The sequence below is a fragment of the Danio rerio genome, chromosome 9 (genome assembly GCF_052040795.2).
Source record: "Danio rerio strain M-AB ecotype USA chromosome 9, GRCz13ab, whole genome shotgun sequence".
NCBI classification, from domain to species: Eukaryota; Metazoa; Chordata; class Actinopteri; order Cypriniformes; family Danionidae; genus Danio; species Danio rerio.
This window is the reverse complement of record NC_141029.1, coordinates 55,212,324-55,238,637: the sequence shown is the minus strand read 5'-3', so window position 1 is coordinate 55,238,637 and position 26,314 is coordinate 55,212,324. Positions and strand designations below refer to the sequence as shown.

The 26,314-nt window shown below is 35.3% G+C and overlaps 1 protein-coding gene and 1 long non-coding RNA gene across 3 annotated transcripts in view; both read left to right on the top strand.

The window, feature by feature from the left end:
- The window catches only part of LOC147835447 (uncharacterized), a 479,758-nt gene that overhangs the window by 350,807 nt on the left and 102,637 nt on the right, over positions 1-26,314 (top strand). The gene's annotated exons all lie outside the window — the stretch shown is intronic.
- The window catches only part of map3k13 (mitogen-activated protein kinase kinase kinase 13), a 120,005-nt gene that overhangs the window by 1,704 nt on the left and 91,987 nt on the right, over positions 1-26,314 (top strand). The gene's annotated exons all lie outside the window — the stretch shown is intronic.

The window sequence follows — 26,314 nt, the reverse complement described above, 5'->3', positions numbered from 1 at the left end:
TCTGACAGTATGATAACCTTGGATATAAATATCACAGTATCACGGTATTGTGATTTCTGCTCTAAAATATATTCTTTTTAATTGTCTGGATAAAAAAAAAAAAAAAAACTTTTTTCTCTTTGTACACAATACATTTTAATTTGGGAAATATTTAATATATTTTGGAGCAGTAGACAATTCAGGCTAAATTATTTCAAATGAATTATGGACTTCTGCTGTCTTCATTTGTTTCAAAAATACTGCTGTTTGAAAAAAAATACTATTCGAAATGACATCTTTAGAGATCTTTTCTGCTCGAGATACTGCTGTCCTAAAAAAACAAAAAAAGAAATGTTCATAAAATAATCTTACTCATACCTTAGGAACCGTATAGCAGAAGATTTTGACGGTTTTAAAACCTTGACCTTTCCAAACCGCGGTATACCTTGAACACGGTTATCATCCCATGCTTATACTGGGATAGTTCACCTAAAAATAAAATGTTGTTGTCGTTTACTCATCATCCACTTCTTTCAAAACATTCTTGAGCATAATAATATTGAAGAATACTGGTTAACATTGGTGTTTTCCCTATTCTAAACATCAATAGCAGTTTCAATCCACCTGCTCAAACATCCTACGAACAGACTATAGAGTTTGGGTTTTGTGTAGTATAATGGGATAGTTCACCCAAATAAAAATATCTGTAATCCCAAAATAAAAATATCTGTAATCATTTACTCATCATTCACTTCTTTCATTCATTCTATTGAAGAAAGCTGGTTAACATTGGTGTTTTGCCTATTATGGATATCAATAGCTACAGTATGTTTCCGTCCACCTGCTTAAACCTCTAGCTGGGCCGAACAGACTATTGAGTTTGGGTTTTGTGTAGAATAATGGGATAGTTCACCCAAAAATAAATATCTTTCATCATTTACTTCCACTTCTTCCGAAACATTCTTGAGCAGAATATCACTGAAGAATGCTGGTTAACATTGGTGTTTTTCCCTATTATGGATATCAAGCTTTGATTCCATCCACCTGCTTAAACATCCTACCTGGACGAACAAACTATTGAGGTTGGATTTTGTGTTGTATAATGGGATAGTTCATCCACCTATAAATATCTGTCATCGTTTACTTCTCATCTACTTCTTACAAAACGTTTTTGAGCACAATATTATTGAAGAATGCTGGTTAACATTGGTGTTTTTCCCTACTATAAATATCAATAGCTGTTTCCATCTTCCTGCTGACACATCCAGCCGGGATGAACAGACTGTTGAGTTTGGGTTGTGTTCAGTATAATGGGAAAGTTCACCAAAATATAAAATTCTGTTATCATTTACTCCTCATCCACTTCTTCCAAAACGTTCTTGAGCACAATATTATTGAAGAATGCTGGTTTACATTGGTGTTTTTGCCTAATATGGATATCAATAGCAGCTATATTTCCACCCACCGATTTTTAAATTGGGGTAAAGTCGATTATACATTCTCACATTTGTTCATTCTTGAGCAGTTACAACTTGTGACACACTACTTTGAATATTGGGTCTGAAATTGCCTGCAAGTATGACTTCAAAGCAACATCAGTGCTATTTAATTAACTGTGAACAATGTTGTACTTTGATAGTCATTGACTGCTAATATGATTTTATTATTTGGAATTTGCCAATAACTCTTTTCTGAAATCATATTAAGAAGGTGAAGGTCTGAATCTGCGGATATAAAATCTGTTACCTCAATACATATCTTTACACCCCTGTCTGTTTGAACATCCTACCAGGACAAACAGACTATTGAGTTTGGGTTTTCTGTAGTATAATGGGATTACTAGTTCACTCAATAATGCAATTTTATCATAGTTTATTTACTTATTGTCCATCTCTTCCAAAAAATTCTTGAGCACAATATTTTTGAAGAATGTTAACGATGGTGTTTACCCTCAATAGCTATTTTTGTCTCCACATATTTTTGGAATTTTGCGTAAAAATTACTTAAAGTTGATGTGAAATCCAAAATGTACTAATGTTTTTTTTTTTTTTTTTTTTTTTTTTGCTTGCTCGTGTTATTATTCTTTGGGTGAACAATTGATTCATACAGTTTAATCCACTGAAATGAATGTTTGTTTTGCAAGTCTGACCATTTGCTTCTGCTTTTGTAGTGTTGGTCCTTCTATGATGGCATCTCTTGTTTGGGACTAGGCATGGACCGGTACACTTGAAAAATTACGTTTGTTGTTCAAACTACTTATTCAAAACGAGCGGAAACAGCATAGTTCTTGAGATTGTTTTATTTTTTATTTAATGCACTTAAATTAGATTTTGTGTAATTAATCCAAAATGTTTTACCATATTGTTACATTGGATTAAAAATAATCTTGGTTTTACAGTATCGTGGTTGTGATTGCTACTCTAAAATACGTTATTTAAATATCTGGGTTAAAAAAACAGTAACTTTTGTCCCATTTACCATGGAACAGTTAACGTCAAGCTAAATAATTGAAAGAAGTAATTGACTTCTGCTATCTTTCATAGATTTAAGAACACAGATCTCTTTACAACTTGAAAAGCTATCTTTAGATTTTTTTTTTCTTTGAATATATAGACTGTAAAAAAAATCTGTAATTTTACGGTTTAAAAAATTAAGGTGCCAGAAAAAAAGTAAAATAGCAAACATTAAGTTTTTAGAAATTTTTGTAAATTTTAATTTCTGGTAAATTTCTGTAGGTCAACCTCTGTTATTTTACAGTAAATTTCTGTACTTTAACTGCTGTTATTTTATAGCGTTTTATTTTTTTTATAGCGTACATAAACCACTGCGCTGTTCAGGTCCATAACATGCTTGAATGGTGGCGCATAAGCAGTTTACTTTTTAAATGTTAACTTAATCGTGGGTTGACTAGTAGCTTTTGAATGGATTGTCTTTTGCTGCTGGGGATACTGTTGCCCTTATTAAAAGAAATAAAATAGTGTAAAGCAGAAAAAAACAGAACATTTTTGCGGATTTTTAAAATTTTTATTCAGTTTTTATTTATCATTATTTTTTATTTATTTATTATTTATTTATTTATTAATTTTATTTTATTTTTTTAACCATTTCCTTTCCAAATGGTGGTAAACCTCGAAACCGGTTACCCTCCAATGTCTGTTTGAGCCTTTTGTAAAGATACCAGCACTGAAGAAAATTATTTTTGCTGCTTATTCAAACTATTTATTTAAAATCAGCTAAAACGACACAATTCTTGAGATTTGGTACAACTTAATTGTTTTATATGCTATCACCTTAAATTTGTAAAATCAGTTAGGTTAACTTAATCAGTTTATGTTGGGACAACAGGAATAAATATTGTGAAAAGCATTTTTTACGGTGTTGGATATGGTACCGAAAGGGTGGAGCTAGACTCTATGCTTAATGCTGGTTGATTTACAGAGAATTGTCATTTTTGTGTGCAGCAAGATGCACTTTTTAAATACACAACCAAATCAGGGTGATCCACGTGACCCAAACTCAGTCATAACATACTGTACCATTAAGTGGAAACAATACAAATGGTGAGTACATTTTTATTTTTGGGTGAACTATCCCTTTAACATGTTATTTGGTGGAGACAGTTTAATGCCTCAAGGGTTAAATTTTGGTATCACAGATGATTTGAGTCAAAACCCAGTGTTTTATATGTTCAGCATCTTTATAGCTGTGTCTTGTAGAAAGATTGTGACAACTTGGCCGGCTCTCCTCAAAGATAAATAACAGCATGCTGATCAGTCAACTGAAGCAGTGTAATCAGCAGTTGTTTTGGCATCTTGCATCAAAGTAGTTTACGGCCGATGTGTTTCTGAAAGCTTTGCATTGCTTTTGTTGGTCTTAAAAATCTTGTGATGCATCAGAAAGAAACTTTTTATTCAAATGGATGTTTGTCAAACCTTTATGCAATAAACAGTCAAGCATGAAATTATTCAAACCCCTGGCAAATTCTGACTTAAAGTTACTTTTATTCAACCAGCAAGTTTTTTTGTTTTTTTTTTTACAGGAAATGGCATGGGCTTCTCCCGAAAGACAATAAGAGTGCTTTTACACCTAGACTTTTGTTTCGGAACCTGTCTCGTTTGCCCAGTTAGTGCGGTTCGTTTGGCATATTTGAATCCACCAATCGCGCTCGGATCAGCGCCAAAACAACCGCTCTGAGATTGCTTGAATGAGGTGGTCTCAGCTCGATTGAAGCGAACTCTGGAGCAGATCCATTGTAGTGAGAAAGCAAACGATCCGAGGTAGCTTGTATCACATTGTATTATGGATATGTAATAGGCATACGGCTTTATGAAGAGAGAATTATGAGTAGGGCGGGAGGTCATTCCAGACATCCCAATTCTCCCGCATATGCACAGAGACTCCCGGATGCCCGCAAACGAGTGATAATCTCCCAGAAATCGTGCATCTCCCTCCCCGTCCTCAAATACGTCACGCACCCTTCTCAACCCCTCCCCACCACATCAGTCCTCGCTCTTCAGACACGTCGCGCGCACCCTGTCAAACACCACTAAACCACTACTATCATTTCTTTAAAATAATACCAAATTTTAGCATTTACACCTCTGCATGTGGATTCGGGAAGCTTTTGAATCTGATTAGGCAAAATCCAGGCGGAAATCCCAAAATAGCCGCAGAGTTTAACTGGTTAACCGGGTGCAGTCACGTGACTCCACACACGCTAGGAAAAGTAATTAAAAAATTGACCTGTAATAATTAGATCGATTATAGGTTCTGAATGTCGATTTCAATTGCTTTTCAATTAATCACCCAGCCCTAATTGTTAGGATAGAACAATATTTGGCTAAAATACATATGTTTGAAAATCTAGTATCTGAGGGAGTATATTAAGAAATTAATTTTTAAAGTTACCTAAATTAAGGTTTTAACAATCAATATTACCAATCAAAAATTAGGTTCTATTACCAAGGAGAGATGGAAAGCGGTTTTGAACAGGGTTAACTCTTCCTCAATCTGTGCACGTCACAGGCTAATACAATGCAAGGCAGTGCATAGAGCTCATTGGTCCAAGAACAGGCCAGCTCACATCAACCTGTCAATTGACCCTGAGTGCAACAGTTGTTATTCTGGTTCAGCTACTTTAATCCATATGTTTTGGTCTTGTCCTTCCCTAATTTCTTTTTGGAGACAAATATTCCTCTCGCTATCAGCTATTACCACTGTTGATATCCAAATTGTCCAATTATTGGTTTATTTGGGGTTCTTCCACCCGACCACATTTTACCCTCTCATTTTGTAGACTTTGTAGCCTTCTTAACTCTTCTGGCTAGGCGATTAATTATATTGGATCTGGAAGAGCCCTCACCCTCCTTCTCACAATTGTTGGATAAGAAATGTTCTTTATTTTATGAAATTATAAAAAATTAGGTACTCTCTTCAACGACCTAGCACTATTTTTATTCAATTGTGGGAACCCCTTCACAAACATGTCCAAACTCTTCAGCTTGATCCTGCTACTTCTGATTGAGTCCCCACCTCCCAATGCCCAGCTTTTACTGGAAACTATTTCTGGTCAACACATTGTATTTTATTTTTTTATTTTTTGTTTGTTTATAAGATTGCACTAGTGTTGCTTTTTATTTATTAATTTTATTAATATTTATTTATTTATTTATTTTTATTATTATTATTTGCTCAAAATACTCTTCAGTGTATTTGCTTATTGTTACATGTCCATGTCTTTGTATATTTTTAATGTTTCATTATGTATAAATAGAACATAAAAATTAAGTTCTGAAGTATTTGTGTTAGGAAATTTACAAAACATCTTCATGAAACATGATTATTACTTAAAAAAATTTTGCTATTCAATTAAAATAAGTAATTTTGACCCAAAATATCATTCTCAAAATTCAACTCTGCAGACGAACTAATGTTTATTGGCATTTTTATAGTTTGATTCAATATATTGTACATGAAATAACCTGTATAAATTTGTCTTTAAAAAGTTCTGGCAGGTTATTACCAGGTTTTTGCTGTAATTTTCAACACCAACCCAGACAATATATCACTTCAAACTATTAAAAATGCAATTAAAATCACTTAAAGTTTTCAACATCAAATGTTGTTGGAGGAAAGATCAAGATCCTTTAAATAACAAAAAACATGAATCACAAATAAGAAAAACTTAATTCCAGTGTATTTTTACAGTGTAGTTATTTTAACAGTGTGTTTGTGCATTTCACGGGTGCAGTTCCAGCTCACTCTCTTCAATTGAGCAAATGTGGGTGTTTCCACGCTCTCTCGTTCTCCTCTGCACCTCTAATTAAGCAAATGTAGCCTCTCTGCTCAAGCTCAGCCTATTATCTGTGTTTTAAGAGTCATGGAAAGAAAGTGGATAGTTGGCGTCCACAAGCAAACGTGACACGTGTGAGGGATTTTGCAAGGGTGAATTTAAAAAGTTGCCATTTAAAGCAGTACTTCACCCAAAAAGGACCCATGTTCTGGCCTTTCAGCTGAGCCCACAGGAGTATGGTTGCAGGCTTTGTTCTCGAATGCACTTTTATTCTAGGGCTACACAATATATCGTTTGAGCATGGATATCGCAATGTGTCTATCTGAAATAGTCAGAAGATTCTGTTCAGAGTTGAATCATAGTAGAGTGAAAGTTTAGCATCTGCATGTGTTTTGAATACCTGTGACGATGTGAGCATTTTAAGAGAGTTTAGAGCATCTTAATTGTGCATACAGATGTTTATTAAAGATTATTAGTGTTGAATTAGCAGCACAGTGGCGCAGTGGGTAGCACAATCACCTCAGAGCATGAAGGTCGCTGGTTCAAGCCCCGGCTGGCTCAGTTGGCATTTCTGAGTGGAGTTTGCTTGTTCTCGCCATGTTGCCGTGGGTTTCCTCCAGGTGCTCCGGTTTCCCTCACAAGTCCAAGAACATGTGGTATTGGTGAATTGGATAGGCTAAATTGTTTGTAGAGAATGAGTATGGATGTTTCCCAGTGATGGGTTGCAGCTGGAAGGGTATCCGCTGCGTAAAACATATGCTGGATAAGTTGGCGGTTCATTTCGCTGTGGCGACCCCCTGATTAATAAAGGGACTAAGCTGAAAAGAAAATGAATGAATGAATGATTTAGTATTGAATTACTCATATGATGAAGACTATGCAATGTTATTTTAACTTTTGATTATTCAGTTTCTGTACCTGAATACTGTTAGACTTTCTCTAGAAAACCAGAAACCCCAGTTTATTTTACTTTAATATTTGCTCTATTTTCCTTTATTTGTGACTGAAGTTTGTTTATATTATACATTGCATAAAAATATATTTATAATTCACTCCCCTACAAAATCATCTCAATAAATCTAAACCAGAGGTGGGCAAACTACGGCCCGCGGGCCACATGCGGCCCGCTGAACACTTTCATCCGGCCCGTGAGGGAGTTTTTAAAATGCTGCTTCTGAAAAGGCTTTTTTAAGAGGCGCCTCTTTTGAATGGTTTACTAACAGCCTCGAGGGTTTTGTTTGCGCACTGCTTATGCTACCTGCACGCCTCACGTTTTAACCGCCTGCTGCGCCTCGCGTTTTTGCCGTAGCAGACTCCAGACTAACACCCTTGAGAGGAGAGGGGACCAGGCTCATTGTTCACATGAACACACTCATGACAACATGACTTGTAATAACAAAGACTAAGATTCTTCTTCTGTTTTATCTCATAGTTTTATAATGATTGATATGTGCTTAATAATACAAGCTCAAATGAGATTGTTGTGAATTTGACTCAAATGTGATAATAATTGCTGGTTAAATGTGTTAATTTTTGTCATAGAATATATTTACCATGCATACATCCAGTTTTAAAAAGCTCTTTTATCCAAGATTTGTGGTTTCATCAAGTTTTATGATGACTGATCTGTATATTCTAAAAGCAGTGCACATTAGATTATTGTGAATTTGACTAAATAGGAAACTTGAAGAATTATTTTTAATGTGTTAATATGAGATTTTTTCTTTCAGACAGTATCTTTTCGATTCTCCACTGTGAAAATTATTATTATTATTATTATTATTATTATTATTTATAAGTGATTATTTTATTGTTTTATGATGATTGATTAGTAAATATAAATAGCAGTGCAAATTCATTTCACTTGTAAATTTGACTTACTAATATAAAAAAAAATCTGTTTTGTATTAATGTGACATGTTTCTGTCTGTTCACATGTCAAAATGTGTGTCTGACCCACTTCCATTCTTTTTTTTTAAATGATATTAGTAAGGGTGTCGCGATCCTCCAAATCCTCGATTCGATTACATTTTTGATTCAAAAGGCACGATTCGATTTTTGATTATGAATAATTAATTAATTAATGACCAATTAATTATTTGTAGCCTACCGTTTAAACTACCTGACCTGCATGGTGTTTGTTTTACCCATAAACAAATCATACAGTGAATGAATTAAGGCAAGATACACAAATAATTACCACCTGTCAATCACTTTTTCTGCGGGACTCGTGAATAGGCAGTGATCTGTGTCGTTATAATGGCGTCGGTAAAAAAGACGCACAACCAACAGGAACCAGCCAACAGTATCTGAGGTGTTCGCTAAAATGACGAAGTACAAGTGAGTGAAAGATTGAAGCAGTCCTCTGACTGCCTGGACCTGCTGTCTCGAGCGCATGGCTGTGTGCGTCTGTGTCTGTGTGGTCACGTGATGTGCATTTTCAGAGGTAGAGAGGAAGGAGGGCTGCTCAGAAATGCTACACGCCACTGTGGATGTCAAATCGTTGTCGTTCTAAAATGCCATTTAAAAACAAAGACAGTGTAAACAGGGCCTGAGTGTGTACTTTTCACGAGCGGATTTGCAAGGGGGGCAGGCGGAGGATCGCGATGCCGGTGTTGTCTATCTGACGAACCGTACGTAATACGTACATAGCAGAGCTTGCAAAACTGTGTTTTTTTTTTTTTGTAGACAACACGAACGTTGTCAACATAACTCATTGGAAATCCAAAATGCTTCCACACCGGCGACTTCATTGAAAGAGGAGAGGGTTTAAGCTCTGTCGACGGGTCTCCTGCTTCTGCAGTTTAACAAGCACTTCAACAAGCCTGTTTTTTTCCCGCTTGGCAAGCCAAGCTGACGTGACATGGGGCGTGGCAGCATCGACGATTCTATTTTTTGATTCGATAATCGAAATTGAGCATAAATTTCGATCGATTTTGATTAAAAATCGAAATCGTGACTCCCCTAGATATTAGAGAACGTTTTTTTGTTCAGGACATGATTAAAAATGTGTCTTCTGGAGGATTTTTAGAGGATCTTATATGACATTTATGAGTGTTGTTATTTGTAGGTTTTTGTCAATGCATAATTATTAAGAAACTGTTATGATTGTATACACTTACCGGCCACTTTATTAGGTACACCTGTCCAACTGCTCGTTAAGGCAAATGGCAGCAGCAACTCAATACATTAAGGCATGTAGACATGGTCAAGACGATGGGGAAGAAAGGTGATTTAAGTGACTTTGGATGTGGCATGGTTGATGGTGCCAGCCGGGATTTTCACGCACAACCATCTCTAGAGTTTACAGAGAATGGTCAGAACAAGAAAAAATATCCAGTGAGCGGCAGTTCTGCTGGTGCAAATGCCTTGTTGAGGCCAGAGGTCTGAGGAGAATGGCCAGACTGGTTCCAGCTGATAGAAAAGCAACAGTAACTCAAATAAGCACTCGTTACAACCGAGGTCTGCAGAAGAGCATCTCTGAACACACAACACGTCCAACCTTGAAGCGGATGGGCTACAGCAGCAGAAGACCACACCGGGTGCCGCTCCTGTCAGCTAAGAACAGGAAACTGAGGCTACAATTCACACAGACTCACCAAAACTGGACAATAGAAGATTGGAGACACGTTGCCTGCTCTGATGAGTCTCCATTTTTGCTGCCACTTTCAGAAGTTCAGGTCAGAATTTGGCGTCAACAACATGAAAGCATGGATCCATCCTGCCTTGTATCAGTGGTTCAGGCTGGTGGTGGTGGTGTAATGGTGTGGGGGAGATTTTCTTGGCACACTTTGGGCTCATTAGTACCAATTAAGCATTATGTAAATGCCACAGCCTACCTGAGTATTGTTGCTGACCATGTACATCCCATTATGACCACAGTGTCTCCATCTTCTGATGGCTACTTCCAGCAGGATAAAGCACCATGTTATAAAGCGTGAATCATCTCACTCAACCAAAATGGCATCCACAATCACCAGAGCTCAATCCAATAGAGCAACTTTGGGATGTAGTGGAACGGGAGATTCACATCATATTTGGACCAAAATCTCTGAGAAATATTTCCAGTACCTTTTTTAATCTATTCCATGAAGGATCAAGTTAATTCTGAAGGCAAAAGGGGGTCCGATCCGGTAGTAAGGTGGCCCTAATAAAGTGGCCAGTGAGTGTATATTGTACAAGTGTTGCTATATTGCCAGTGCTACTGATATAATTCAAACAGAATAATAATAATATAGTCAAATATTCAGATATTAAATAAAATTATGTATTTGTATTATTATTATTATTATTATTATTATGTTTAAAGTAATGGCCTAACAAGCTATATGTTATCCTGCAGTCACACTATATGGCAATTCATTGCAGGCAATATATAATAAATTCATTTTGCAAATTAAGAAATATCTGTCAGGTCTGTAGTGAATACGAATGCAGAAGGACCTGATTTGGAGCGGGCAAAGAGCGAGATGCTCATGCGCCCTCGTATGAATCAGCATCTGATTTCTTATATAATCTCTCCACTGAATCATATGCAAATAGGACACTGAGGGTCTCCGGCACGCTACACTACAGCAGCGCACTACACACCAACAAAATATAGCTCAGTAATAGCTTCAGTTTTCCAATGGTCAGCTAGATTTTAATATGATTTCACATGTTTAAAGAGAGTATACAGTTGAAGTCAGAATGATTAGGAAATTTTCACAGTATGTCTGATAATATTTTTTCTTCTAGAGGAAGTCTTATTTGTTTTATTTCAGCCAGAATAAAAGCAGTTATTAATTTTTTTAAACACCATTTTAAGGTCAAAATGATTAGCCCCTTTAAGCTAAATTTTTTTCAATAGTCTACAGAACAAACCATCGTTATACAATGACTTGCCTAATTACCCTAACCTCCCTAGTTAACCTAATTAACCTAGTTAAGCCTTTAAATGTCACTTTAAGCTGTATAGAAGTGTCTTGAAAAATATCTAGTCAACTATTATTTATTGTCATTATGGCAAAGATAAAATAAATCAGAAATGAGTTATTGAATGTTTAGAATGTGTTGAAAAAATCTTCTCTCTGTTAAACAGAAATTGGGGAGAAAATGAGTGGGGTTGATAATTCAGAGGGGCTGATTTTGACTTAAACTTTATGTTGTATTTAGCTATAATATATTTTTAATAGTGTATACTATAATTATTATTGCTATTGTTGTGATTACAGTGCTTGGAAAAAAAGTGAAATTCTACATGCAAGACATTTAAAATATTTGATAAATTTATTTGTTATAATATTTAAATATTAATATTCAATTCAATTCAATTCAGCTTTATTTGTATAGCGCTTTTACAATGTAGATTGTGTCAAAGCAGCTTCACATAAATGGTCATATTAAATCATATTAAAGATTAAAAATTTTCTATATAGAAATATATTATTTACATTTCAGCAGTTGCTGTGCTTAAGAAGAAATTGAAAAACAAAGTATTTTATGTGTTTTTTTTTTGATAATTATTTTATATAGTTTAATTATTATTGCTAGTATAGGGAAATAAATAAAATAAATGTAAAAATCTGAAATTGTCTGTATATATGTATATAACTACTTTTACTATATTTGTTACTGATTAATGTGTTACTGATTAAATTTGGTATACAAGATTATTTACTAATTTAGTTATTTTTGTAAGTATTATTATTTAAAATATTATTATTACTATTATTTGTAAATAATATATTACATTCATACAGTTGCAGTGCTTGAAGGAATTAAAAAAAAATTTAAATGTATTTTATATGTGTGTATTTTGTTGTAAATTAAATACACTTGTATAAACAATTAGTTTTTTTAAACATTATTTTATTTATAAAATGTTATATTTAATAATTTTATTATATATTTTTATCAATATAGTTTATTATATTATTTTAACATTTATTCATATTTATTATTTATTGCAGCGACTTTATAATAATAATAATAATAAAAATAATAATAATAATAATTATTATTATTATTATTAAAATAAAAAACAGACAATTTAGCAGTAAAGATGATAATAATAATAAATGTATTCTATAAATATAGTTTTAAATGTTGTTTCCTACAAATTTGTATTCAGACATTTGAATGCATTTGTTGGTAATGCAGTAAAAGCTCTTCCCTGGTATTGCGTTGTTTTCCAGCAGTGACGTGGTGAGGGAGGAGGCGGGTCTGGAAGGGGAAACAGTATTTATGTAATTTGACATGTGGGACGCGTCCTGTAATCCTGCCGAGAAAACCTCTCCTTCTGCTGCTTCATTTTCATAAGCACACACACACACACACACACACACACACACACACTTTAGTCCTGTGTTTCATAAGACACAGAGCTGGATTTATGCTGTTTAAGAGCATGTGTGTTTTCTTCTTAGAGCTAAAATAAATAACATCACTGTTATTTGTGGTATCGTGTGCCGGCTGTTTGACTGATAAGTGTTATTAATAGTATATTTAGTGCTATCTTTATGATGCATTAAATTGATTCAGTACACTACATGTGGCTACCGGTGCATTCTTGGAGTCTAATTTATATTTAATTTTTGCTGTAATGGCATGTGAATTTTACAAATTGATTACAGAAAATCTACAAGTAAATAATTTAGTGTTTTCTAAAATATGGATACATTTTTTTTATTCATATGATGTATACAGTGCTCAGCATATATGAGTACCCCACTCACAAATATCTGTTTTAAATGAATATTTTCTATAGAGTGCTTTATAATATATTTGTGCATATACAATTGAAGTCAGAATTATTAGCCTGCCTTTTCTGTTTAATGGAGAGCAGATATTTTTCAACACATTTCTAAACATAATAGTTTTAATAACTCATTTCTAATACCTGATTTATTTCATCTTTGCCATGATGACAGTAAATAATATTTGACTAGATATTCTTCAAGACACTTCTATGCAGCTTAAAGTGACATTTAAAGGTTTAACTAGGTCAGGGGTCGGCAACCCAAAATGTTGAAAGAGCCATATTGGACCAAAAAAAACAAAAAACAAATATGTTTGGAGCCGCAAAAAATGTAAAGCCTTATATAAGCCTTATAATGAAGGAAACACATGCTGTATGTATCTACAGAAGCTATATTAGCCTATATAAAAATGACTAAGTTGGCTACAAATACATAATGAGCCTTCATGATTAAATAGCCACTGAAATCAGGTGGTTGGTGTTTATTTCGTTGTCATTTAAACACTTCAGCACAGCCTCTGGTCTTTCAGTGATATTAATTTGATCATTTCTTCTTGCGGCCCATCAGAGTTCACATACCTGCATAAAAGCGCGTTGAATATCGGTCACATCACAGGCAATTGAGTATGCTGGCACTGAATTAATGTACTTGGTTTGCTGATCGGTGATGTTACCTGCCATTTTAATAGCCCTTTCCTTCACTGTCTTAGCGGAGAGAGGTATATCTTTAATTTTTTGTATTATCTTGGTTTTTGAAGTCTGCAAATAGGTGTTCTAATATGTTGATGAAAGACTCCTTCATGTAGTCACCATCTGTGAACGGTTTTCCATGCTTTATTATCTCCCGGTTTGTTTACAACAGCCACCTGCCTGGCATCCCGCCCTGCTAATAGAAACCTGTGTTGCAGGCTATGACGCAAATCTTCGTTGACAGAAATGTTGAAATTAAATATTAATTCTACACACTTTTACAGCATTTGAAAACGTTAAAAATGTTTGTCCTTCTATAGAAATCATATTAAAATAAAAATATATACTAACCTTCCCCATCTTTTTGAACATTTTTGAAAAAACTTCAGGGAGCCACAAGGGCAGCGCTAAAGAGCCGCATGCGGTTCTAGAGCCACTGGTTGCTGACCCCTGAACTAGGTTAATGAGGTTAACTAGGCAGGTTAGGGTGATTAGGCAAGTTATTGTACAATGATTGTTTGTTCTGTAGACTATCGAAAATTAAATAGCTTAAAGGGGATAATAATTTTGACCCTAAAATGTTTTTTAAAAAAATTAGAAACTGCTTTTTTTTCAAGCTGAATTAAAACAAAAGACTTTCTCTAGAAGAAAAACATCATTTGTGAAATATTTACAAATAAATTCAATGGGGGGGTTAATAATTTTGACTTGCACTGTATATTGGATTAGTCAGTACTGAATCCAAATCTGCAGATAATCTAACAGAATAACTGATGATAACTGTACAAAAATTATAAGACCAAATTTATATTTTAGGGAAAAACTCAAGAGAATAAAAAAATATAATAAAATTTGGTTAAAATCTGTAGTTTTGTATAACTTTTTATAATGTATAATGTTTTGCATTAATATAAATAAATAGTTTTCTATTTCTAAAGATGTTCTATGGCTAAAATCTTGTTTTTATAAATGAATATTTTGAATCGGTTTTGTTCAAATGCACCAAAATATATTACCTATATTTACTGAGAAATTAATTTCCATATCTGGTGTACTCAATCATGTTCAGCACATATCTTGGATTTATTTTACTAACCAGAAATTTGAAAAAAAAGATTTTAAGAGACTATTTTGTCATGCTTGTGTTGTTTATAAACTTGGTTATTATCAACCACCTTATTTATATCTATAATAATACCTCTATTTGTATATTGTACTATACACTCACTGGCCACTTTATTAGGTACACCTTACTAGTACCAGGTTGGACCTATTTTGCCTTCAGAGGTGCCTTAATCCTTCATGGCATAATTCAACAAGATACTGGAAATCTTTCTCAGAGATTTTGCTCCATATTGACATGATAGCATCACGCAGTTGCTGCAGATTTGCCGGCTGCACATCCATGATGCCAATCTAAAACACATTCCAAAGGTGCTTTATTGGATTGAGCTCTGGTGACTGTGCAGGCCATTTGAGTACAGTGAACTCATTGTCATGTTCAAGAAACCAGTCTGAGATGATTCACGCTTTATGACATGGTGTGTTATGGTGTGTTATCAGAAGATGGGTACACTGTGGTCATAAAGGGATGGACATGGTCAGCAACAATACTCATGTAGACTGTGGCGTTGACACGATGCTCAGTTGGTACTAATGGGCCTAAAGTGTGTTAAGAAAATCTCCCCCTCACCATTATACCACCACCACCAGCCTGAACCATTGATACAAGGCAGGATGGATCCATGCTTTCGTGTTGTTAATGCCAAATTCTGACCCGACCATCAGAAAGTCCCAGCAGAATTTGAGACTCATCAGAGCAGGCAACCTTTCTCCAATCTTCTATTGTCCAGTTTTGGAGAGCCTGTGTGAATTGTAGCCTCAGTTACTTGTTCTTAGCTGACAGGAGTGGCACCCGATGTGGTCTTCTGCTGCTGTAGCCCATCTGCCTCAAGGTTGGACATGTTGTGTGTTGCCTTTCTATCAGCTGGAACCAGTCTGGCCATTTTCCTCTGACCTCTGGAATCAACAAGGCTTTTGCACCCACAGAACTGCCGCTCACTGGATATTTCCTCTTTTTCAGACCATTCTCTGTAAACCCTAGAGATGGTTGTGCGTGAAAATACCAGTAGATCAGCAGTTTCTGAAATACTCAGAGCAGCCCGTCTGGCACCAACAATCATTCCATGTTCAAAGTCATTTAAATTCCTTCCCCATTCTGATGCTCGGTTTGAACTGCAGCAGATCGTCTTGACCATGTCTACATGCTTAAATGCATTGAGTTGCTGCAATGTGACTGGCTGATAAGAAATGTGCGTTAACGAGCAGTTGGACCGGTGTACCTAATAAAGTGGCCGGTGGGTGTACTGTATGTATACTATTTATTCTTGCTGCATTTATTGCTTTTTGCTCTAATTTTGTTAACACTTAAGATAATATCCAGCTGTGTGCATGATAAAATCATAACTTAGAAGTATAATTTTGAGGATTGTATTTTTCCCCACATTCATTCAGTGCTATATCAACATTACTGAATAACTATTGTAGTTTTTATTAGTTTGAATTTTAATTTTGTTAGAATGTCTTAATTGTAGTTTTATGTTTTTGTAGATTTTGTTGTCTTAAAAAAAGCTGAAAAACATTTCAAAAGTTCATGTCATGCTTATATATTTAATTAAAATTCAGTTTAATGTTTTCTGTTAATGTTAAACAAGCAACAAAATAGAACATACTTTTGTGATGTGTTTAAAATGTATCTAGTTTATATGTTTTTATTAACTGTGTTGTTTATTGATATATGTTGAGAGCAGGACTGAGAGTGTCTTCATCAGCTCCTGCTCTGCTCAGTGTGTGTGTTTTTCTCCTGTGGAGTGACATTTCAGTAATGAAGTGATCTCTGCTCTCTGAAGGGTCCCTCAAAAACAAACACACACACACACACACACACACACACACACACACACACACACACACACACACACACAATCTGCCCTTCAAGAACAGTTTGTTCTGATGGATGCAGATGAACCGGTAATTGTGGAGATGCATGAAAAAGCAAATCTGTGTGAATATTATAGCTTTAATTATTATAGCTTGCACATTCTTCATTCATTCTAATCTATTTGTTTTTATTTGTAGTTATTAATATTTAGATTTTGTTTTATTTGCATCTTTTTATTAAGATTAACTATTAATAACAGATGAAAAATGATGAATAAAAAAATGATGATAATTATATTAATAAAAAATACAATAATAATAAAAACATGATTATAATAATAAAATAATCATAAATGTTTTTGTTTATTAAATATTATTTTGTTTTTATTCTTATTTTTGTTCTGTTTAAAACTGACAAAAGACATTTTTGTGATTCATTGTATAATTATTGTTTTGTATTATTTTTTTTATTCATTTATTATAGTTTTTTTGGTAAAACAGTTGAAGGCTTATTTATGTATTTATTTATTTCTTTATTTTTCATACCGTATAGGAAGAAATAAAGTCTCGCATCTTTAAATTTGGGATTGTGTTTTCTGGTAGGAGTCCATCATTGTTTTTGAGTGTGTCTGATGTTGTGTGTGTTGAAACCAGACAGAAGTGCACTAAACAAACATCCATTATGACGCTGCACTTCTCCTGAAGGCGTAGATTTATTTTGCTTTGGTGTGTGTTTGCTAGTGTATCATACATTTTGTGTGTGTGTGTGTGTGTGTGTGTGTGTGTGTGTGTGTGTGTGTGTGTGTGTGTGTGTGTGTGTGTGTGTGTGTGTGTGTGTGTGTGTGTGTGTGTGTGTGTGTGTGTGTGTGTGTGTGTGCATGCGTGCTACTATAATTACGAGCGCCTGCAGCGTCTCATGGGAAGCGCATTAACACACACGAGTGGAGTGAATAAAAATCACAGCACACACTCGCTCCTCTTTTCTCCTCTTTCTCCTTGTTTCTCCCATTGCTGACCTCCTCTTTTTCTCTCTGGCTGGTCTGATTAGAATATTACTACTAGAGCTACTGCAAAAAAACTATTGTCACGATAAAATGTTTCATATCATTCGGTATCAATAATTATTGAATATTTTTTGCAATCCATAAGGTTTATTATTAGGATTTATTTATTTATGCACTTTATTTAAATTCACCAACATTACTAAGGCAAATAGTTTTAATTTGACTCATTACAGTTCCACATCATACACTGAGTAATGACGTTGATTGGTTGCCTGAGTCCCCCCCTATGCCTGTCTGACACTGTATTGTTATTGATGTGTGACACTTAGGGAGTCAATGAGATGAATGGATTTCAATGGCCCATGTTAAACTAAGTAAACCTTGTTAGAACAAGAAATTGTTATATAAACAACAATAGAAATGATAAACTAGTTCCACATTTCCCCCACAAAATTACATTTATAGTGTATAGAAAGTGCATAGATTGCTCTCTGATAAAATCTCCTATACAAAAGCACATTGTGAATGGTATAAATTATAACTGCACAATTAATCGTAAAAAGATCGCGATCTCGATTCGACCCCCTAGACGATCTTAATCCAGCATTACCACGATTCTGCCAATCATATTTTAAGTTCAAGAGAGAAGCAATGGTGGCCGCGCAAGTCTTCACATTGTTTTACATACGTTGTTCAGCAAAGTGGACACCTCCAAATGGTGTTGAAAGAGTCACATGCTGTATTTATAAGATATAATTCACACAAAAAATGATATTTCTGTCTTCATGTAATGTATTTGAGACCGAAAAATCACTCGTGACGTGAGCTGACCGTCAGCTGTTACCACACAGAGATCGGGCGCGTGCGCGCCTCTGAATGAAGTCAATACATTGAATGAAGTGAACAGAACCTGCATATGCTGTGAATAACAGGTAATAAAGTTGTAAATAACATTGTTTGTGGCACAGAGTGATTGTTTGGGAGCCGCGCAGGAAGTGATCCGCTCTTAGCAGTGATAATGAAACCGAAAGCACGTGGACAGTGTTGCCAGATGTAGCTAACTGATTCCAGCCCAAGAAGTATCCAAAACCGGCCAAAATGCAAAAATACCCACCCAGTCTTCTGTATTCACGAAAATCACATCAGTGACAGATTTTAAACAAAAAATACAGATTGTACTTAATTTAACATCAGAATTATCATCAGCATTAATGACCAGGACAAATCTAAAGTCTGTTCAAGTCCACTATTCCAAGTCTATACAAAATTTAGCATTTTAACCAACAGTACAGCTACACATAGCCTATTGCTGTTTTACCACATGTTTGAGAATAACAATAATAATAGCCCACTCAATTAACCTTTATTTTACATCTACAAAATCATGAGAAAATCAAGATCTTTATTTTAGGCACAAAAAAACGCGATTCTCATTTTAGCCAGAATCGTGCAGCTCTAGTATAAATGAAAACATTACACTGTAAAACCCAAAAGGTTAAGATAACTCCAAACCGATTGAGCAAACAGATTGCAACAAACCATTTAAGTTCAAAAACTAATCCTAATGAGTAGGGATGTAACGGTATTCTAAATACCGTCATACCGCAATATTAATTTTTTTCGATATTACCGTAGTCGCATGACTCGGTAAAACTATAGGTCTTCTGAGAAAATTTGCTCAGGCGAATGAAGCGAACGGGAGGTACCGGAAACTACAATTCCCATCAGCCCAGGCTTGGCCATAATCCCTTGCGGTCTGTTGTCGCTACAGATCCAGTAATGCGGAAATGGAGTGTGCTGCTAGAAGCGGGGATGAAAAAGAGCTGGAAAACCCTAAAGCGGGTGTTGTCGCCGCGCGCGTACTGAATAGTGGTGTTGTCGCGCGAGTTCTTATCAGCTGTGTTGTCGCGCGCGTACTGTAAAGCGGGGACGGAGGGTATGTCGCGTCGCGGGGGCACTTTTGATCATTTTGGAAGGGAACTTTCTATCCAAGACTAAAAAGGGCATGTGCACTGCACAGGTTGAGCACTGTGTGTGCACGTGCGTGCAAGTTGGGGAATAGGACTAATAATCAGTCATGGGGACTGCAGAAACACAGCACACTGTTCAGATTGATGCAGACATGAGATCTCTATCTCACTCATGGTTTGTCCTCTTAAGTGGGGGAAAGACAATCACAACGTTACCCACTGCTGTCAACCTGGGCCAAGTCATATCTCTCTTGTCCCAGAAACCTCAGTCCCAAATGAGAGGGGTTTTTTCTGTTGCAGGGGACATTGTAAATACCCAGAGATACCAGCTTTTACCAGATTATATTTATATGATAATTTTCCTTTAAAGCCATCTCTATCTAAGTGAGTGAGTGATTAAATGTTGAATGTGATGAGTTTTCAACACTACTAAATTGAAACTTAATTTTTTTACATGGTTTAATATTTTTTTGTTATTAAAATTGAAGTTCCTGTTTCAAAGCTTACAGATAGATGGCTAATTTGTATGTCATTGACACTTTTGGCACTTTTTTGGAGTATTTTCATAAGTTTTGTTTTTTCCTGTAAATGATTCAATAAATACCGTACCGTGACATTCATACCGAGGTATTACCGTACCATGAAATTCTGATACCGTTACATCCCTACTAATGAGTACTGTGAACTTAATCCATTTGAGTAAATGAAGCAATTTGAGCACAGTAAAACCCAATAAATGAAGAAATCTCAAACCAACTGTGTACTGTAAAACCCAATAATTTAGGGCAACTTAAACTGTTTGAGAAAACCGATTGCTACAAACCATTTGAGATAAACTCATCTATATGAGTATTGTGAACTTACTCAATTTAAGTTGAAAGTAATGAGTTAATTAAATACTTTATTACTTCAACACTGAGTTCAAAACTCTTTTCAAATGAGTAGAATTAACTTTCGGTAAATTTTGAGTTAAGTAGGTGATTGTCTTCAGAAACATTTTGTGTTGTGCTGGTTGAAAGTCTCTTCACAGTTCGAAAGTAATGATTAAAGTAAATTATCTAAATGTGTTTAGATGTATTTTTAAATTAGGGGTATGGCATAAAACTAAAAAATGTTCATCCAATTAAATATTGTCAGGCCGACATCTCTCATAATCCCGATAAGTAGCTCAGACTGTCTGTCAGCAAATGTAGATTCGGACTTCTGCGCATCTGTTCATGCAGATCCGCCATTGGCGCGGGCCCGCCTGCATGAGCGCCGCGTGTTCACGAGACGATCACAGACGCGGTGAAATCAAAAGCTGAATTGAAACTTTTGAAAATGCTGAATCAGTATTGAAGTTAGTTTTGGACGCTGGAGGAAGGACGACACCATGGCTGAAGTATTTCTGTTAGACAGGTAATGTATTGTTTTAAACTATTTTAGTCAGGCTAAGCTTATGTTAGCTTGTGCTTTGTTATGGATGGCTTAAAAGCACGTGTTCAGCCACTAAAATCTCCCGGCGAAAGATTGATGTGACCATTATCAGTTTTATAAGGTCCTTTTACAGCATCCATAATGTAGATGTTTATTTAGTTTAACAACAAAACATCAGTAAATGGCGCTACAGTATTCTGCCTAACCTGCTTTATTGAGCTGAAGTTGCTTTTCTATTCATATTGGTTTATTTTTGAACAATGACAGCCTTCCTATATTGTTTACCATGCTGCTCTGAATATTCGCTATGAAGTAGCATGTAAGTATGGCTTAGTAATGAGTTTAATTCATGCATGCTGAAGGCCAAACACTACAACTAAATGGCGAATGACATGAACGAGTGGGTTGTCTGCTGTTGTGATGATTTCAGGAGGCGTGGCTTTGAATCACAGTCCCTCCCCGCAGTCCAAAGAAAACATGCTAAGCGGTTAGCATTTTGGCAGATCACCTACTGCACCTTTAACTACACTTATTTCATTTGACAAAGTTGACTGTCGGGTTTTACAGTGTAGTCCATTGAATAATAAAAATTAATGTAAACACTGTAAAAAAATATGGCTGCCCTATTTTTTTAGGTGTTATCACCACATGTTTCATTAAACCAACGTCAGGTTGAATCATGGTGGTACCTTTTCAAAAGATACAAATTTGTACATAAAAGGTTCATATTAATACCTCAAGGGTACATATTAGCACCTAAACGGCACAAAAGTGTTCCTCTTCAAATGTTTAGGTACTAATATATACTTTTGAGATACCAATTTGGACTCTTCAAGTACAAATGTGTACCTTTTAAAAAGGTACCACCCCAGTGACCGCTCGCGTACCTTTATTTATAAAGCCTACTCTACCTAAATACTGTTAGACCAGTGGTCCCTAACCGTTTTATCACTGCTGACTGGTCATCGTTTTCTCAGAAGATAACCAACAACAAAACATTGCTTTCCCTCTGGGTCCCACTTTATATTAAGTGTGCTTAACTACTATGTACTTACATCAAAAAATAAATACAATGTACTTACTGTGTTTATAATGTATTTGAGAACACTTGTAGTGCTTTTGAGGTGGCATAGAGGTTGGGTTAGGGACAGGTTTGGTGGTGTGGGTAGGTTTAAGGGTGGGTTAAGGTGTAAGGGATGGCCAACAGTGTATTTACAAATGTAATTACAAAGGTTAATTACAGAGGTAGTTACATACATGTATTTACTCAAGCATAAGTACATAGTAAATACATGTATTTACACAATAAGTACATTGTAACAAACTAATAATTCCTGTGTAAGTACATATTAGTTAAGGCCACTTAATATAAAGTGGGACCTCACTCTGATACAAGTTTTATTTATGAACAGAATTACAAAGCACTGCAGTGTTTGGGTGTTCTGTGTTTGTCTTTTATAAATAGTCTACTGGAATGTGTAAATTCCATACAAGCTCAAGCTGATCAGTTCTTGTCATGTGACTCCCAGTGTGCTCCCGGTATTTTTTCAATAATGTGTATCTGGTAGAAACAAATTCAGCTCAGATATTGCTTCTAAATTACACTATTTGTTATTAATAAACAGCGAGTAACAAATTGAATTATACACGACAATTGCGAGTAAGTGAACTAAAATGGTACTTTAAAATATTATCTCATTTGAGAATGTGTTGTACAATGTAATCGTTGAGCCGTGGTCCACGAGAGTTCAGGGTTTTCTGTACTTGCTGTTGAATGTTTTGCTTGACTCTGCATCGAGCTGCTGGTAGATCCCAGAGTCAGCGTTACATAACTCACCTGCGTCCAGACCTGACGAGGCGATCGGCGAGCTGTAATCTCAGACTGTGAACAAATACAGGCTCATGCATGTCTGAGGAGGATGAGATACACACGCTGAACCTATGAAGAGCAGCTGCTCTGTAATTGTGTGAGTGTGTGTGTGTTGTGGCATTGCTGACTTTGAACTGTGCATTAACCTCTAAAGTTGGACAGGTGCAATGATTGATGGGTGGATGAGAGACAAATGAATAGATGGAGGGATAGATTGGGAGGGTGGACAGTTGAAAAAAAAAATGAATTGATAAGGAATGGGATGGCTGATAGGGACTTAATATTACATTTCACAATATGTTCTGCTGTTTATTGTGATAATGATCATTTAAATGTATCCACCGAGAGAAAAAGGTCCAGTATCTTTAGAGAAAAGTAAAAAAAAATTATATTTTACACACTTTTTAATGTTCACTGTATCCTCCAGAGCTCAACTATATTTAAACAGCTGATCAGCTTTTCAGGTTCTTATGAAAGACACAAGCAGATCTGCAGAAGCAGGTAAGACACTTTGCAGGACAGTGGGCAGAGTTCAAGATTATTTCTCTGTCATTCATACTGGACACAAGAAGGCACTCTTGTGCACATCACTTCCAAATATACTTTACTGAAGAAGACATCAGCTATGGTAGGTAGGTAGATAGATAGACAGACAGACAGACAGACCGACAAACTTTCCTATTATGTAATTTACTTATTATCATATGTTATTATGTGATTACTATTTTATCATAGGGTGAATATTTATCTATCTATCAAGTTTTTTTCTCCATCCATCCATCCATCCATCCAACCATCCAACGGGAAATATAAATAATTATATTGTTGGATGGATGGATGGACTATTTAAGTGGATGGATAATTTGTTATATGCATGGATCAATGGCTGGATTAATAGATAAGTGGTTGGATTGATGGATGAATAGATAAATTGCTTGTATGGATGGATGAATGTATATGATTATTTGGATGAATTGCTAGATGAGTGGATGGATGATTGATAGACAAATTAAAAAAGGGATGGATGGATGGATGGATGGATGGATGGAAAGTTGGATAATAAATGCCTATATAGATGGAAGGATTGATGGATGATCAAATAGTTGGAAAGGTAAACAGATTGAAAATGGAAGGTTGGATTAACACAATAGATACTTAGTTATATGGATGAACGGATGAGTGGAAATGTGAATGTTATATTGGTTGATGCCAGGGTAATTGGTATGCCCACCTTCCACAGATTTTTCGCAAATTTTTTTCCCATCATTAATTGTTCATTTGCATGAGTAAATGTGTGTTAATCTATATTTATCAATTTTTTTAATTAATTACAGTAATATTATTGACTAATGTGAAAGTGTTCATCTGACAGTGCAGTTCATCTGACAGTGCAGTTTGTATAGTAATATTTTCTGTCTTTTACTAGATATGTTATATGACAAGCTTGCTTTATTTACCAAATAAAGTGAATCTAATTGGATTTGCATTTTAAACATTAAATATCAGTTAAAACTGTATTATTTTTTATTTCATATATTAAGGTTTTAGTTAAGATACTCCCAAAATAATTTCGCAGACTTTTAGCAAAATTCTCAGCAGAAATAGCAAAAAACGTCCACAGATTCCGTCTGGCCCTAGTAATTGGTTATTTGGGTGGACTGAAATATAGTTGAGGTTTTAAATGGGTAAATGGGTGGATTAATGTATGGCTGGATGAATTTATAGGTGGATAGATGAATCGGTAACGTGAATTTAGAGTAAAACAATGTCAGTAAATCCCTGTTTACACGCTCAAACATGCAAAACTATCACACTTGGACTACTGCAATAGTAAATCATTGCACAGATCAGTTTTAGGATTTATCATTATTATAATATTTATTTTTTTAATCATGGGGCGGATTTTTATTGATATATCGCAAATGCTGAAAAATCTGGATGGAAAGAAGGAGGTATAAATAATTATATGGTTGAGTGGACAGATGAGTGGATGGATAGATTTAATTTGTTATATGGATAGATCATTGGATGGATTACTAGATAAGGGATGGATGGATGGATGGATGGATGGACAAATTGATTTGATGGATGGATGATCAAAGAGTTGGAAAAATAAATGGATGGATGAAAAATGGAAGGATGGATTAATACTGTAGATGCATAGTTATACAGTATGGATAAACGGATGGATGGAAGGGTGAATAGTTATATTTGTGAATGATTAGTAGTTTGGGAGGACTGAAATATAGTTTAAATTTTAAATAGAAAAATAAATGGATACATGGCTATTTATGCCATAAAATACTAAATAAATGTATAGGTGGATGGATGCATAGATAGATAGATAGACAAATGATGGAGAGAATGTTAAAGAAAAGTAAATGGTTGTATGCTTGAACAAAAATTTGGAATGATGAATGAACAAATTGATGAAAGGATGGATGAATAGATAAATGGAAGGACAGAATAATGTATAGATGTATTGATGGGAGGACTGAAATGTAGTTAAACATTTAAATGGGATATAGGATTGGATGGATGGATAGAAGAGTAGTTAGATTAATAAATAAATGGTTGGATGGATGCATAAATGGACAGAAGGATGGATTGATATTAGCATTGTGAACTGTTATTTATTAATATTTGAGCAGTGATTGTTTTATATGGCGTGGTGGAGCCTCTGGTTTACTGGAACTCCAGTGAATTGATTCCCGTCTTCAGAGTTACTCTTGTTCATGTTAAGGACACAGGAGCTGTCAGTGTGTGTGTTCTCCGCTTCTCCATTATTAATGAGTGAATGTAACAGAGCCGAGCATCTCTGGATACTTTACAGCCCGAAGAGCTTCAGATGGATTTCAGTCCTGTTCTGAACCTCCTTTCTGTCCTCAGCCAGTATACATGTGAACTGCGCCTGCTTCATCTCCTGAACTCTACTTCAGGTTTTTTTTAGGTCTAGACCTTGACTAACCTGGCTTTTATAGCAATGGAAAACCACGCTTTAATTGTTAAGCTTAGGGCAGGGAGATATGACAAATCTCACAACACAATATCAGTTAGTACTATCAAGATTGCAACTTTCTCTTGATGCTGTTGTTCATGTTTCTGTCTGCATCTCTGTGATGGCATGTATTAATGCACACTTTATTTATGAAAATGCTTTTTCATAATTATGAATTTTGTAACCCCCTAGACTTATTTTATCCATATAATATACTGTATGTTCACTGGCCACTTTATTAGGTACACCTGTCCAACTGCTCGTTAACACAATTTTCTAATCAGCCAATCACATGGCAGCAACTCAATGTATTTAGGCATGTAGACATGGTCAAGACGATCTGCTGCAGTTCAAAGTGAGCATCAGAATGGGGAAGAAAGGGAATTTAAGTGACTTTGACCGTATCTAAGCATGCA